The sequence below is a fragment of the Lactuca sativa genome, chromosome 5, assembly GCF_002870075.4.
Source record: "Lactuca sativa cultivar Salinas chromosome 5, Lsat_Salinas_v11, whole genome shotgun sequence".
In the NCBI taxonomy this organism is placed as follows: Eukaryota; Viridiplantae; Streptophyta; class Magnoliopsida; order Asterales; family Asteraceae; genus Lactuca; species Lactuca sativa.
Genome location: NC_056627.2, coordinates 71,000,717 through 71,014,286, shown reverse-complemented (window position 1 = coordinate 71,014,286; position 13,570 = coordinate 71,000,717). Strand labels below are relative to the sequence as shown.

The 13,570-nt window shown below is 37.4% G+C and overlaps 1 non-coding gene across 1 annotated transcript; it reads left to right on the top strand.

The window, feature by feature from the left end:
- The first annotated feature begins 4,404 nt into the window (after positions 1-4,404).
- On the top strand, positions 4,405-4,511 carry LOC111898415 (small nucleolar RNA R71). The gene has a single exon (XR_002852567.1). It is a non-coding gene; the product is annotated as a small nucleolar RNA R71 (small nucleolar RNA).
- Positions 4,512-13,570: the final 9,059 nt, after the last annotated feature.

Genomic DNA, 13,570 nt, shown 5'->3' with positions numbered 1-13,570 from the left:
TGCTATGAAAGAATAAGTATGAGCGAGTAAGAAATAGATAGAAAGGATAAATCCAGAGAGTTGTATTAGAAAGTGATAGATGCGTATTTGATACACAGAGTATGAGCTCTATTTATAGAGACTCATGAAATACAGAAGAAACGTTCTCTATGAGTAGCCATGCAAGGCCTACTGGACAATAGAGAGAATTTAAATAAGACAAAATAAACTGAGTAATAAAGAGTGACTGCGGTTTCTTCTGACGTTCGCTGCGGACGCTTGTGAGAGAGACTTGGCTGCGGATGCGGTGCTGACTGCGTTAGCAAGAAAGTTCAAGAGGGTCACTTTAATGATTCAACATGACTAATAAAATCATACCATATAATATAATCACTAGTTATACTCTCTTTAATTATTATGTTCACAAAACAATAATTATTTCCTAAATAAATACAATAATTGATATTATTTATTAATAATCAGATTAATAATAAATATACAAAATGATTTCAACTTGATAAAGGTGTGATCCTATAGGATCATATGTTATTAGCAATATCACTCAATAATGATTCTTGGTCATATAGATTTAACGATCTCCTACTTGTACAAGATTCATTATAGACTGGCATAGACAGTAACTGGCGTCTAGCAATGAACTATTGCCTCTAACACCATATGAAGGGTTCCATCTTATCAACAACCAATTCCATGAGCTTTAAGCTACAAACTTCACTAAAGGTGTGGTATCAAATATTCTTTTGTCTCAGACATCATGTTGAGCATAAGATATGGATCGCGATCAATCTCATTTAGTGTTCAAATTTTAGTAAGGCCTTAGATTTCTAACTCTCAACGAATAAGAGGAACAAATCTCATCTTGACTACATATGCCCATCATTGTAGCTCATGTCATACCCAACGATGGCCCTTATGACTATCTTTTTTGGAACAACGCTAAACCATGCCAAAGCACAATAATTCTTACACTTCAATTCCCAAATAATACACTTGCACCTTCCATTTTCCATTATCTTCAAGGTCACGGTCTTTAGCTAAATGAGGCCCACCATACTTGTCACACCCCACACAGATGGCATGGATGGATTGGTCCATCTTTATCATCCTACGATCCATGCTCTCCAATTTGGCCATCACTGCCACCATATCATCCATAGCTATATTCTTCGTCCCTCAAGTTGTGTTATTTCGAGGATTATGATATTCTCTTGAGTGTTTATAAAATTCTTCGATCAAATACTCTATCTGTAACACCCTGTTTATTTATTAAAGAAATAAACAAATTAATGAAGGAATAGTAGCTGTAAAATATATAACTATATAGCAAGGTGTGATTTCGAGGAGTTAACTGGCATAATTTAGAAGTTGGGGTTTAAAAGTGTAAGTTACGTATTAATTTTGTCAGTATTTATGAAGGAAAGGACTAAAAGGTAACTTTTGTGATTTCATTTGAATAGATTTTGGGTCTATGGGGTTGTTTATTAAATTAGGGATCAACTTTGTGAGCAAATATGGAAGCAAGGGTGTAATTGGTAAATATTGTACCTATAATGAAATGAATTTATGAAATCAGGGGCTAAAGGGTAATTTCTGGACTTGAAGTGAACAATATTAATGGAGGAGGGACCAAGAGTGACATATGTATATATAAGTTTGGGAGTGGAGACGGAGGATTAAACCCGTCAACCCATTCTACTCTCCTTGTCGCATTCTTATGATAAGAAGCCCTAACCCTAGTGTATTCTTCAGCCGCCACCACCTTATCTCCCCCATCCCACCGGCCGCTGTTCCCTTCATCGAGCAACCACCACGACTACTCTTCTACCGGCGACGACATGCTTGAAGACTGAGACCGCGACTACTATTGCTGATTCCGAATCGCTGCCCACTCCTTCTTCCGAGTCGATCGTCGTTGGGATGCGTTGCCGCTGCTAACCGCCACCTGTTGGCGCCGTTGTGCGTTCCACAGCTCCGCCGTTGCCATTCTCCTCCTCCCATCTTCTTGAAAGCATTTTTGGGTCGTCACTACCGTGAAACAGAGGCTAGATCGTGGGTTGTGATGTAGTTGCGTGGGTGTGTGTGACTTTCTGTCGATTGGAGCTCATGAAGAACCACCACGGCCGCCGGCCATGGTGGCTGACGCAGACAACGATGTTGTTGCCGTGAATGGTCGTTGCTGCCGCCCGTTTCCTGTGCTGCCATCGCCATCCACTGCAGGTGGGTGTTGGGTTCATTTTCCGAGCAAGGGTTGCTGGTTGGTGTGTGTGTGCTTGTCTGGAAACCACAAGAAATCACCGCCACCACCGTGAGGTGGTGGCTGCCATCTTCTACCACCACCGACCACCATAGGGTGGCTGTGTGTGTGTGTTTATGTTGTTTAGTGTTTGTGTTTATTTCGAGTTTTAGCATTGTAACATGTAATTGGAAATGGAATAATGAGAAAGAAACTCAAACCACCACCTTAGGGTGGTGGCTGCCGCCACCGGCCGCCGTGTCGGGTGGCGGTGTGCTTGTCTTGTGAGTCGACTCGATTGGGGATACTTGAAACCCTAATGGGCTAAAAGGAGCTCTAATGGGCCCAATGAAGCTTAATGGACTCTAATGGACTCTAATGGACCCAATAAAACCCTAATGAGCTTATTAAGATTTTAGTGGGCTTAAAAGGCCCAATAAAGCCCTAATTGACATAAAAGGCCAACAAATTGATAAGTGGGCTAATATTTGGATTGGAAAACCCTAATGCCAATGAAAACCTAACTTTAAGAATTAATCGGGTCACACACACAAGAATTATTTAATAACTTGATATATTAAATAATAATCATTGGCAGGAATTAATCTAAGCAATATTAGACTTAATGAATTAAGTCCTTAATGGATTAAGTCCTTAATGGGTTAAGTAGGAAACTTAACCCTAATCATCATTTTATGTGAAACCCTAATTTCACTTGGGTATATTATTGGGCCTTTATGTTGGGCCTAAATGATTGAGATAATATTGGACCATCCAAGAGCAAGCAATTGAATTAGAATAATTTAATGGGCCTAGGGTAGGGTCCATGTAAGGGGCTTGGGCCTAATTTGGAAAATTTGGCCATAGATGGGCCATAGTTTGGGCCTTAATGATTATATGATGTTGGGCCTTAGAATGAGACCATGTATAGGCGTAGGCCCAATTTGGAAAGTTGGGCCATGTGTTGGGCTTTGATTCATAATTGACTTTGGCCCTATGGATCGGGCCTTGGGCTTGAATAAGCCAAGCTAGGGGTAATGTAGTAATTACCCAAAGAATGTACTTATGGTTATGTATTGGGACCCAATTATTAATTGGGTGTTATTTTGGTGTTGACAGTTCGGGAATCTGTCAGCCAGCAGCTAGGGTCGAGTCTGCGGGACTTCATCAAGTGTAGGATTGTGTCTTCGGGACTTCAGCAGTGTGAGGTGAGTTACCTTCCAGTAGTGGTGGGTCTACGGCCACAATGCTGGCCCACCAGTAGGAGTTGTATGTTAGATGATTGTCTTTGTGATATCATCTAGGTTTGCTACTACCTGATATGTTATATGCTGGCCTGATATGTATATGTGATAGTGGTAGAGTTCGGTTGTTAGGACCGAAGGGTAGGTCAGACACCCCAGATATGTCTGACAGTATGTGATGATATGTTTATATGCTGGCATGATATGTTATATGTGATAGTGGTAATAGGAGGGGAATAGTCCCCAAGTTCGGTCGTTAGGACTAAAGGGTAGATCGGACACCCCAGATATGTCTGATAATATGTGATGTTATTATATATGCGATAGTAGCAGTAGGGGGTGAAATAGTCCCCGAGGATCGGTTGTTAGGACCGATGGGTAGTCAGCACCCCAGAATGGCTTGACATGGGTAGTCAGCACCCCTGAATGGCTTGACACGGGTAGGTCGGCGCCCCAGAATGGACGTATCGGGTAGGTCGGGCACCCGAGAAATGCCTGACAGTATGTATTCTATGTGATTGTATGGTATGTGGTATGATGGGGGAACTCGCTAAGCTTCGTGCTTACGGTTTTCAGTTTTGGTTTCAGGTACTTCGTTTTTAAAGGAAAGGAGCCGGCTTGATCGCAGCGCATCACACTATGGTTTTCCGCACATGAGATCTTTGGGATTACACTCTGATATTGTTTTATGATAACATGCTTGATTATTTCTACTTTGGTTTTGACATGACATAATATTACAAATGTTTTATTACACTGTTGGTTTTAAAATGACGTAATTAAAAATGAAATTTTTGGCCTGTATTTTTGGGATGTTACATTATCATAACTGGTGCTTTCATTGTGAGTGATCCTTGGGAGTCAAGGAGCTGCCTGGTTGTCACATTCACCACATCATAGAAAATGGAGACTTCCTGTTGCACATTAAGGTCATTATGTGGACAATTTCTCAACAAACATTTGTATATCTCCCACGCTTCATAAAGTTACTCGCCTCCTTACTGTTCGAAATTTGCGATTGCTTTCATTAATTTCAATACTTTTGAGGTAGGGCAGAACTACTGAATGAACTCTGCAAGTATTTTTGGCCATGTGGTTATTGCTCCTGGGGGAATTGCTTTCAACCAATCCTTCGTGACACCCTTGAATGTAAATGGTAGCATCCTAAGTAGCACTGTCTCATGTGGCACATTTGGAATGTTGAAGTAGTCGGTTATGTCTTTGACCCTGTCAACATTTTTATAGGCATCTTCATGATCCTTCCCATAGAATGGGATGTCCTTCATTTGGGCGTGTATGTGACCCTTCAATTCAAAGTTTGTTGCCGCTGGAATGGTGGGTTGAACATAAACTGGTCCAGTATCCTCACTCATCCTCTTCTTGTATTCCTCCATGGATATATTTTCAATATCCATCATCTCTACATCTAGTTTGTGCGACTTAGGTGTTTTGGGCTCGTGATCCGCTGTCTTTTCTTCTTGAGTTTTCTCGAGGCTTTCACAACCGCTTGATTCCCCGAATGCTTTGCCCTTCTTTTTGCGCAAAATTGATTCTGGATCTTCAATGGTGGTACTACTGTAGAATTAGAGCCTTGGGTCATAAACTAGCTGAAACAAAATAGAAAATTACGCGTAAAACAAACAAAGACGAAGAAAAACCAAAACTAGAAACATGATAAACACGACGTGTTCAAAATTGAGCATGGCATGTTGAACGCAAAAACAGAATAAACAAAAACGAAAATTAAAACATAATACTTGTAACTTTGTGTGAGATCAATCTCACACATGTAACTTTGTGTGAGATCAATCTCACACAAAGGATTGATAACAATTATCAAATAAAATTAAGTATTTAGAATCGTTCCATGGCAACGGTGCCAAAAAGTTGATACGCGTAGAACGCACTAGTTTTAATCCTAACTAACTTTAACAAAAACCAACACACGATAGGCAATGTACCTAATCGAATAGTAGTTTAGTGCAAGTAAGTAAGTTATTAAACACAGGGAACGTTAAAAACAATTAAACGATTACTAATGTTAACTAATTAAAACAATTATTAAAGAGTGGGGGGGGGGGGGGTTCTATATTTTTGCAAGACTAGAAACTTAGACAATTAGTTAAGCACTTAACAAAGAAACAATTAACAACTAATTGAAGGACAAAAGACAATTTGATTCAATAATATTAAAGAGACTTTCGTTTAGATTCAATTCACTAAATCCTATGGTTGATTTTGTAGCAAGTGCAATATATTAATGTATTATCAATTACTGATTTCTAATATGATTAGGTTCATGTTCACTATTACTAATCCTATAGTAAACAAGTCAATTCAGGCAGTGATCAGTTGATTAAACTAACAAGTTTCCTTGTGTTAAGTTCGAATCATGCAAGATTTGTACTGGTAGTTAATTAAAATGGTTGGTTCAATTAACTTATATATGGTTAGTCATCATATATAGCTCACACATTAACATAATTATGTTCTAGTTAACCCTAGGTTATGTTCACAACACTAGGCTTACAATTTTCATGGTCACAAAATCATAAGATCCAAACAATCAAGAAAGACGTTCATGTGATCTCAATAAACTTATTAATCAACAGAAAATAATTGTCATTAATACATAAGGTTCTTTTAGCAAACTTAGCATGATGAATAATCAATTACACATAATCCAAAGCCACATAATCAAACCATAATCATAAGATCCTCTACTCTAAACGAAAGTAGGGTGTTTAGTCGATGACTTTAGCAGAAACAATCATAAAAACGAAATTCAATAGTGTAAACATGATGTAAACAAGAGAATTAAGTAAAGTGAATGTGATTTTGCCTTAGATCTCTTCAACCAAAAGCTTCAAGTTGAATTTTGTAATCCACAACTCCTTGGTGATGTCTCTGGCCTCCAAAAATCGCTAAAAACCTCCAACATGCGTTAGGGTTTCGAACAAAAACAATCCTTAAATAGATTCTGAAAAATGGTGCAACACAGTGTGTTCGAGGACCCAACACGTCGTGTTCTTCATTAAAAATGAGTGTACGGAAAGGCATTATTCCCTTGGGATTTCTCATCTCAACACGCAGTGTTTCGTGAAAACACGTCGTGTTCTTCTTCAATTTTTTTTTAAAAAACATCCAAGATCCAAGCTTCCAATTGCCAATTCCGCTTCCTTTTCATTCCGAGCATGTCTTTGTTGCTGCAGTTGAAAATTTAAACTAATTAAGTACCTTTTGTTCATTATTTGAAACAAATACAACATAAAATATAAAGATAACGCATGAATTATATGATTAAATATGCAAATATCAAAATATCCCTCTCTTGACTTTTTCTTGCCCCCAAGCAAAACTAAATTTTAGCACACTAATACCACATAAGACAATCCAAATTGAACCCAAACATTATTCCAAGACCGCAACGCATGTATTTGTGTCTAATTTTTCCTAAGAACCCCCTCTTAATCCTAAATACTAACAATCTTTATAAACACTCCCCCACTTTTTGCGAACAATGCTCATTTTACACATCCCTCCGAACCCATCCATAGAAAACTTTCTTAACCTCAATGTATATTTGGTTAGACCCCCATATAACAACTTTTGCTTTGAATCTTTGATACTTTGTAGCTCTTCTTCATGTCTTCATAAACATTGCAACACTTTTTTAACACACTTTTTTCACTCAAATCTAAAAAATCCTAGAAAAACATACGCTTTTGCAAGGGGATTTAACTTCAACCTTTATTGATTAAAAGTATTAGTCTCATGTGTAATGACTACTTAAGCTTTCCTGGATAGATTTCAAGTACACGATGCTAAACATGTTGCGTCCCTTAAAATAAGCAAGGTTATATTTTTGTTCCATGATTTCACTAGGATAAGGAGGCCACAAATGGACTATAACGTATATTGGCTCAACTAAACATTTAGGTTCGCATTGCATCATCAAACATAATACTAGCATGGAATCGTAATTACTTTTACCATAATTTTCTACATTAACCAAGGATTTTTTTTTATGTTCAAAATTTTCCGACTTATAGCTGGATTCTAATTTAACTAATGTAACCAACCCCCTAGCCCACACTTATTTATGCAATGTCCCCATTACATGCTATACATAATAAAGAACAAGTAGAAAGGGAGAAAAGGAATAGACTCCCTTGGGATAGAAGTGGCGATGTTGATTTTCTTCTTTATGCTCCTTTTTCAACTGACTTTGGCATGAGAACATCTCATCCATGCCTTGGATATCATACATCTCGTGTGGTTGACATATCATAAAATAACTAGAAAAAGCATCTTGGAGCACCTTGGAATGGATTCAAAGAATATGGACAATGCCTGCCTTGAGTAGGCACAGATCAATTACTCGAAAAAATTGACTGAAGCTGCAACATGCCGAGTTGGTAAGGGTAACACATCGTATTAAATTTATACTCAGACAGAAATCACGTTTTTTCACTAGAACACACCATGTTAGGTTATGACCACGACGTGTTTTACTGTCAGTTCATGATTTTACTCTTTTTGATCCAACGACGATTCTTTGGTTCACAAATGGTATAAATGCAATACACTTTTTATGTATTCTGTAACATGATCCCCCTTTTGCAATTATAATCACCGGGCTCAACAATTTCACTCAAAATATTCAAATATCTCGTCAAGACTCGACCCCTCGCTTGGTTCCTCTCACACTATAATTAATCACTCAATTCTCAACCTAACTTATGTAGAAATCAAAAACAAAACTACATAACAATAAAGGAAAAGAAACATTATATTAAAACTCCAAAATGACCTATACAAACTAGAAGTTTTAAGAACAAGCCAACCAAACACAAACAAAGTAAAACAAACAAATAAAAATTGTCTTCATACACTTAAAACACAAATTAAGAAAAATGATAGTTAATCTTCATCTTCTCCCCTGGCTCCACTGCCACCGGCTCCACCTTGCATGCTTCCCCATAACTCATTCTAATTTGAAATGTAAGGATAATAAGTGGGATACCCATACGGCCTTGAGATTTGCATATATCGAAACAGGAGATCGGTGTGCATATTTTGATAATTTAGCCCCTTACCAATATTGTCTTGGTATTGACTCATTGCCCGGTTGTACAAATCTATAGGCATCTCATCCTCTACAAAAATCACCGGTGGCTCCTCATGAACGACTTTGGGTCGTGGTTTCACCCTCCTCCCTACTTGTTCTGGTTGTACCACTTCATCATCATTAGGAATAGAAAAATTATTCCCTTCGTTATCCTCCATAATCCTAGCCCTCTTATAAAGAAGAACATTGAAGGCACGAGTTAGCATCAAAGTCAAGATATCTGCTGCTCCCCTCTCAAACAACCCATATGATTTTGCTAATTTGGTGAAAAACATACCGCCACAGATTGGCACCCCCGTTTTGTCCTTGGCTGCCCGACTTGCCAAATATGTTGCCAAACAATGGGGTATGTTGCAAAAGCCCCTGGGAGTGAGGATACTCCATAAGAAAAACACATCAAGATTAGGGACCTTATCACTATCCTTCCTCATATTGATGGTGCTAGAGATAAACTAATGAATGAGGCGGCAAACATGCGACCTAATATCGCCTTCTTGTGCAACTAAAGGGATGTGCACTCCATTAGCAATTCTGGTCCACTAATTGGTTCCATTCACTCCTTGCGGGAAATTCACGTGACATGTATCTAAAAAGAAACCAAATCCCTCAGTCATCGCCTATGAATGGTTGTACAAATCCATCCTCCATGCCAACTTTGCCACATTACATTCTCTTTGCTCTCCACCCAAACAAAATAGTAGGTTGTCAGTATCAAACATATATGTTCTTCCTCTAAATCGGATTGTAGAAAGGAACTCCAAACACAGTTCCTTGTACATGGGTTCCTGAATCAGGAATAATCTCCTCCACCCTGTACATGTTATCCTTACCCCATCATCTACATATATTTTTTTCAAGTATGGGTTCATTGCTTCCACCAGTCTGACTTGCTCAAACCATTGCCAATCAACTGCATCCGGGATGTAAAACCATCTTGTCTTTAATTTCTCCAGCTTGTTCCTCCATTATGCTAAAACTCCCCAAGAGACTACTTCAGGAAAATTATATAATGGAAAATCACCATGTCCTTGTTGAGCTTGTTGGCTTCTATGTACTCTCCTCTTTTTTCTTTGTTGAAGAAAATGAAGCAGAATCGAAGGAGTTGAAAATTGATGATCTTGGAGTAAACTTGGCGTGTTAGGGGTATTGGAGTAAGGGTGAAAATGATTTTTTTTGCCTTTTAGGGTTAAAGACCACTTTTTGACAGATTTTAAAAATGATATATTTCGGTAACTAAAAAAGCAACATGTCATGTTGGGATAGCAACACACAGTGTTGAATTGTAAATCTTAAAAAATTTGCGAATTTTTGCCCAAACACGACATGGGAATAGCTTATCCACACCGTGTTGGGTGTTTAGAACCAAAAATTTGTATATTTCTTTGTTAAAAGTTTTACCATACCCCACACTTAAGCCTTGCTTGACCATAAACAATATTTTAATTATTTAGAAGAAAAAGATTAAAAATCCTTAACAAAATATATGAAAGAAAACTAAAAACTAAAAGAAAGATAAAGGAACAAGAAAAAGCAAACTCTAATGACGGGTTGCCTCTTGTAAGCGCTTCTTTTTTAGGAGTCTTTAATTGGACTCCTTTCTGCTCCACATTGTGGCATCTTGGAATGGTGGTTCTCTCCTTACCTTTTGTTCCTTCCATCTTCTTTTGTAAGCTTGAACTTTTCTTTTCACTACATGAAATACACGATTTTGCTAGGGAAGGTCATTATGGAACGTATTTTCGTTGTTAATCTGCAATGAATCATGCTATGTAATGTCGTTCCATAGCAATGTTGCTACCACAATGTCTACAGATTTTATTTCTGGTAGCGAGAATGGGACTTGCTAGGGAAAATGCTACCGAATCCATATCCATTGGTATTATGCTACTGATATTTCTATGGAACAAAAATTCGTAGCAATTTTCCAACGACATTTGTTACGAAATTACTTTCCGTTGTACTGCTGCTATGGAATTAATTAGCGTGGTTACTATGCAACGGAGTTTGTGACGGAAACCAATTCCATAGTTGATTTGCTATGGAAGTACCATTCGTAGGTATTTGCTACGGAATTCTACTCTGGAGTTTGATTTCGTTTGCTTGTTTTGCTATGGAACAAAAATCATAGCTAATTTGTAACGACATTTGTTACGAAATTATATTCCATAGCAACGTTGATAAGGAGTTTATACTTGTAATCATTGACAAAGTATACACTATATAATTTCACTTTTTTGAATGACATTTTGGAAAGGTCAGATATATACTTGTTGTTTATTCGAATCTTACGTGCCTATACGAAAAATGGTAAAACACTTAACTATACTTCATCACCAAAATAACATGGGTTTTAACTATACTTCATCCTACTCAAACAACATAACAAACAAAAATGACTAAAATGACCTTTTAACATAATGATGTAAACATAAACCCAAAATAAAACTATATAAAACTTCATATACAATACAATATGAACACTGATATTCAAAGTCCAATCTATTATCAGCCGTTTATATTTTTAAGATATATACAAAACCTACTATACTCTATATACCAACGACAAACAATGCAATATCTTTGTCGATCCTCATCCTCTTCATGGCCTATTGCAAATGCCCCTTTAACAGAATGACGTGGGTGTTCACATTGCAATGTGATGTTATTCGTTGTAAGTCTATGAACAACATCAACGGCCCGCAACAACTCTTTGGCACTATCAACAACCGTGTACTCCCCATCATCCGAAACTGCCTAGCGAGCATATGCATCAAGTAATTGTAAACCTACACATTAAAATAACCATCAATTAATCCAATGTATCCTTTTCAACACAACAGTAAATATTATACAACACAACACAGCTAAATACTAACCCCAAAATACAAACATGCATTAATTAACTATATATGAAATTTAATTTATATATATACCATACATACCTTCATCACATTGATGAGGCCCTTTTGAAATGTAGATCATTCCAAGAAAATAAATTGCCTCAAGATGATATTCATTTGCTGCTTGTCTCAATAAAGTCAATCATAAATCAAAATTGCCGTGATAAAAGCACTCATCCTGTTGACAGAATAAAATTATCAATATATAACATTAATGACACTAAATATTAATAAATGGTGTAGGTTACATATAATTACTGAAATTACACATACAATTCCTTGTCTGAACATGGCTTCAATGTTATTATGCAATGCAGGTGTGCGTATAAATAAATCAGCTTTCAGTGGGACCCATTCCTTCAATCATGTCAATGCATGTTGTTCTTAACACTTGAGATTCACCCCCGCATCATACATCTTCTTTGAACTTCAAAATTTTAAATACACAGTAAATGACAAATAAATATAGTTGTATTTCATCAAATATACATTCTTTAGTTGATGTTTATTGAGAATTACCAAAGTCTTGTAGAGACGATGTCTTTGGCAGATTCTAACCCTAATAGTACAAATAGCCGACTCAAAATCTCTAATGGGAGATCATCTAACGAATGGCGACTTCTAGTATTCGACATTCTACTTACAAAATACACATTGGAGTAGTTGATTTTAATTTTTTTTAAAATTAAGCGTAACTATGGAAGATAGTGTAACAGGGTATGGAAAAAAAAAAACTTACATTATGATGATCTGGTCGCGAAGAGTAGAAGAGTCTCTATTATCGTAGAAAATTGATTATCCTTCGACAATTTGGGTGATTTAGTGTTTGTATGCAGATTTATCGTCTGGAAAAGTTGAGACATTTTGAATGGTTGAAGAACTGAAATGCCAGTGTGACGTTAGAGGTATGATGGCACATTAACGATTTACAGTGCAAAAAGACCAAAGTCCCCTTGAAATCATTCCAAATATCTGAATAGTAAGGGTATTTGTGTCAAAACTGTGACAACCCAATTTTTTTTTGTTGAAAGTCCAGCTATTCAATTCAACCAAGTGTCAGACCCAATTCTGCTACCTTTTAGCATTGATTAAGGTCTGTTTGAGTGTTCTAAGCCTAGTACACTTAAGGATTGGGTGTAGGATTATGACAGTTTAAGTTCATTGGTTTGCAATCGAGCCGGAAACTCCATCACAAAGAGTTTAAGGCCGCAAACTAGGAGTTTACGGCCGTAAACTCTTAGTTGGCCGTAAACTCCTCCTATATACACGATATTCCTTCATTTTTCACCACTTCTCACACTTCTAAGTCTAGAAAATCGATTCTCTCTCAAGTATCATAGAGTTCTTCATCCTAGATCTTCAAAAACGTAAGTGTTTCTTCCATCTTTGAGTTGTTATCCTTCTTAATCATGTATCATCCTTTGATTCCATCCGTGAAAATCAACTTTTGAGTAGATCTTCAAGATCTTCATCTTTCACTAAGAACACCAAGAGCACATACATGTTCTTGGTGGCCGTGAACCCTCCTTCAAGCCTCTAAATCGTAAGTACCCTTCCCCTATGATTAGTACACGTTAGGATCTCTTGTTAAACACCTTGAAATCGACCATTTAGCTGGAACAAAAGGAGTGTATGGCCATACACCGTTGAATGCCTGTACACACCTCAAACAACCCAAAAAGGACCTTCAAAGTGAGAATCTAGTTCATATTATTGATTACCAATCAACCCACTAGCTTTCCCATTGATCAAAGACCCTCTTATGCATGTTTTACGATGCGTTTACGGCCGTACACTCCATGGCCGTAAACACATGGTCGTAAACACCATGTGGTGGCCGTAAACACCCCTTTGATGAATCACATGTGATTCTAACACTTATTCCAAGACCCTAAGGATGTTTCCCTACATGTTAGTTGCTTTTAAACACTAAATTCATGCATATATGCCAATATATGTCATTTAGGACTCGTTTGTGTCTCGGGACTTCATTCGTGGAACTTCTCATGCTCACGTAAATCTTTATTTGAATCAACCACATAAGGTGAGTTCATACCCCTAT